We start from the raw sequence: 4,403 nt of genomic DNA, 5'->3' as shown, positions 1-4,403 counted from the left end.
TTTCATACTACAAGCTGGCACGTACAAAACATCACACAGTGGAAGCACATCCCTAAGCACCTTGCATTGTACAAGGTCTTAGAGACCAGCCTCTACCATATATAACAGTTACCATGTCACAATACAACATATAAAACATCACACAGTGGAATAATCATAGCTAGTAGAGCTTTAGGTACCAGTTAATAATAGTTGCAATCCATCACAAGCAATAGTACCTAGATATGAGTAGATATAGGTACGGTAATACACGACAAGTACTCGCAAACAAGAGCTGACATAACAAGTTCATTTCACATTGATACATGGCCCACCCCAGTTCTAAATGAGGTGGATGGTGATCATCATCCTCAAGTCATGGCGATGGGTGTTCGCAACAGTGAGTAGGATGGCCTGTCCTACCCGAAGATTCTTGGCACGAAGGAACTTCTTCCACCCTGCCCTGCTCAAGACAGTGCGACCGTCCGTGTCCATTGCATAGGCGCAGCTGGTGATGGAGCCCGTTCTGGTAAGGCGTAGTCCAGCAGCCATGCCTTCTTTGCCCGGGTCGATGCCACAGCTATCAAGTAACCTCTTAGGTAATTTCTGAAAACAGTTGACATGATATATGATCATGTCACGTGCAATTATCAACAAAGCATACACTTCAAGACACATATATCATTTGATTCAACACTGAGCATATATATCATCACATCACTACACTATACGCCAAGCATCAAATTACTACAGTAATTAGGCATATCATTAGATTACTCCGTACACTAAGCATATCATCGCATATTACTACACTACATGCATGTCATAAAATTCTTCACTAAATGAATTCTAAACTTGGCCTCTCATCACAGTACTACAACATGCATATCATATGAAGTACTACACTAACTAAGCATGCATATCATGTAATTACCACACTAAGTAACATACCATGATATGCCGTTTAACATTCATCCTTGTGAGGCGGGTCACGAATGGCTTCCCTAGGTAGTCTTCACGTAGCGGAAGCATGTCCCAGGGGTTGCCGATTTCCTCGTCGCCCAGGCTGAGTCCTTGGGCATACAGGTATTCAACAAGTGGGTTCTCATCATCATCTAAATCAGCACCATCTTCGTCCTCGTGAACTTCATCCTCACTATCCGGAATGAAATTTAGATAGATAACAGAAATCCTGGGCCTATCTCTTCTGAAGAAGAAGCTGATCAATTCACCCCCAGTAAGACGCATGCGGGCGATGAAACGATCCCAATCATCTCCTCCTATCTGGGTTATCTTTCGCCCCTTCTCGACCTGCATAGTGTATGGGCCCCCAAGAGCGTCGAAGGTCACGGTGTCTGCGACGAGCTCATTGAATGCCAATCTCACATTGCATGGTACGATCTGTGTAAGATAAAAACAAATAGCAGACACAATACATTAGTGCAAATAGCAAAAAAAAGAATGTACTGTCAGAAGGTTCATATAAATTATTGCCACTGCAACAACAAAAGAAGGCTGGAAGTAGATGCCGAACAACGTGGCAGTAGAAAGGCTGGTCCGGCACCGTGAGTTGCAGCGTCCACATTGTGCTTCCTCCATTCTACACAGAACATGTTGAACTCTAAGTTGAATTGTACATAGTACAATACAAAGATCATACATATAATAAATCATAGTGATAACCTATACTGGCAATGGCCAATCAATCTATTTTCTATCATCTATGTAATAAAGCAATGGCAATGACAATGGCAATGCCCGGTTCATCTAAACCTGGGAATAGTTGGGCATCGAAACTTAAACCAGTCCAATCCACGGCACACATCAAAACCAAACCAATCCAGATATTTTCATTTAGAATCTAGACCAAACCGAACTATACATGCGCGTCATCCAACCCAGTCCAAACCGTTTTCAACTTCCAAAGGTTCAAACCGTGGACAAAGCCATATGCGAGGGCACGTCATGAATCTAGATCAGACATGGCGTCAAAGCTCGAGAGAGCCGACGAGCTCCGGCCGGCAACTGCGGCTCTTGGATTTGAAGCAGTAGTAGGTGGTAGTGGCGGCTCAAACTAATTGATTGATTTGGTCTCAAACCATATAAACCAAATCAAGATCCAATCCAAAAACTAAGTTTCAGTCCAAACCAATCGGCTCAGATCCGCCTCCGTAGGGAGACGCGTTTGGGGAAGGGAAGAAGAGTGGAGATCTAATGTACTTGCCATAGTTGGCGGCGGCCGCGCACCGGCAGTGAAGAGAGGGGTCGTGGCAGATGGCGGCGGAGGCAGCGGCGCTGGTCGAGAGGGGGAGAAAGAAAGATGTGGAGTGGTCGAGACAGGGAGAAAGAAAAATGTGGTACATGTGGTGGCTTGGTTGTGTGGATGACAAGGGGACCCACTTGTGAGACTGATAACAATTGATGGCAAACCGTAGGAGGTGCACGACCGCGTGCACGACCGCCACGTTCCCACGTGGAATCGGGACGGTCGGGTGGGTGTGTCAAGTCAAATCGGCACCCGCGGCTTCTCGGTAACTCCAAGAGGCAGGAGCAGTGCCTTTCTTCCCCAAATCGGGTAGAAAACCCTCGTCATCTCCTGAACCATACCACCCTCTCTTCCTTCCTCACCACCTCACCACCCTCTCCTCCTTCGTCACCACCCTCCTCCCTTCCTACGCCTCCCTCCTCCTGTCTTCGACCGACGATACAGCGCGGGCGTGAAGATGCGGCGGACAAGCCGGAGGCAACCATCGGAGCAGAGCAGTCTGCTACTGTGGCTGCAGCCGTGGGTGGAGCGGCTGAGTCTACCGTAGCGGTGGAAGCTGGCGGTGCAGCGACCATTGTGCCTGCTCCCGCTGCCATCGCAGCCGTCGAGGCACCCGTCGGCGAGCACAAGGTTGGGGAAGATCTGGAGGAGGAGGAGATGAGAAGGCGTAAGCGCAAGGTGTATGACAAAATCGAAGAGCTCATGGAGGAGAACGCCATAAAGGAGTTCGACCTAGATAGCAGGAAGGGCAGCGACTTCGACGAGGATGCCATCGACGAGCTATCTGAGGTAGTACTCTGTTTTTTTCTCAGTTTTTTCATGACATTGGGGTTTTTCTTGTTAACTAGATGAGCATCAATTTCACTTGGGCGTTCTAGTTGTACGTATGTAGGATTGTAGGGATCTAGCATAGATCTTCATGTTGGATGTGGATTTTTAAATCTGATTCACATTCTGATTCCAGCAGATACTCTGGGTTTTTTTCATGGCATTGGGGTTAGTCTTGTTAACTAGATGAGCATAAGTTTCACAAGGGATACATTAATGAAAGAAGTGGGGTAATGAACCCAAATACAAGAAAATGTTCATGGCAGGGATACATTAATGAAAAAAGTGGGTTAAACAATGGATATATGGCAGGATTCTCCATTGGCTTCCCCAGGACAGTGACTAAATGCTGCAGTTCCTGATTCATTATAGTTTATGTACATGAATTAATTTGCACACATGTTCATAGATGATTAGTTTGCACACATGTTCATAGATGATCCATTTGCAAATTCTATACAGATTTCCATTTTGCAAAGGAAGTGATCGCTCCCTTAATAATTATGGGCTGACATTACATATCCACTAGATACCGAAAAATCAAAACATCTCATCTACCCAATTTTCCATAGTATTTTATTTAGACGATCACAGCCACATCTCTCATCAATATGAGCAGTGAGACACCCCATAGCCCCTTTACCAATTTCCTTCTGAAAGTTATCAGGGTCTAACAATGTTGGAGAAGCAGTATTGCCGCTGTCAGAAAGAATAATTGTTTCTTCATTCCAGTAGATAGAACAAACCCCCCTTGTGTGAAACATGGAGGAGTACAATGAAGCCATTTTTCTGATTCCAATAAGAATTACACCTGTAACAAGTATCAAATATCATTAAACCAAGCCACTTCATGTAGTCTTTCATGTGTTAGTTATGTACTACTTGTGCACTAATCTATAAATGCAACTATTCCACCGTCCATAATTGTGCATGTCAATTTATTTGGCTCAATTATGTATGTGCACATACGCCTTATTTCTAGCAAATAGATAGTTGCCATGTTTCACATGTGTACTTTCAAAACATTGTAATTAAAGTCAATGTACCATAATATATCACCTGAGTTATTCTATGTGTACTAATTCACTAATTGACAGGAGGATGACGACGACGTGGACTATAGCATGGACAGCAGGCACAGCAAGAGCCGGTACACCCTGAGGCATCTGATTGCTGGGAAGATCAAGTACCGTTTCTTTGGCAAGATTGGGTGCCCTTTCTGTTGCAAGGTGATCGGTGGCGGCATAGATGGCATGATCCAGCATGCCTTCAGCACTGGCAATGGACATGGCAAGAATCGTAGTGCCAGTACTCTAGCTAAACATGCTGC

Source organism: Triticum dicoccoides, chromosome 6B (assembly GCF_002162155.2).
Source record: "Triticum dicoccoides isolate Atlit2015 ecotype Zavitan chromosome 6B, WEW_v2.0, whole genome shotgun sequence".
NCBI classification, from domain to species: Eukaryota; Viridiplantae; Streptophyta; class Magnoliopsida; order Poales; family Poaceae; genus Triticum; species Triticum dicoccoides.
The sequence above is the reverse complement of the archived record's forward strand: the minus strand, read 5'-3'. Positions refer to the sequence as shown.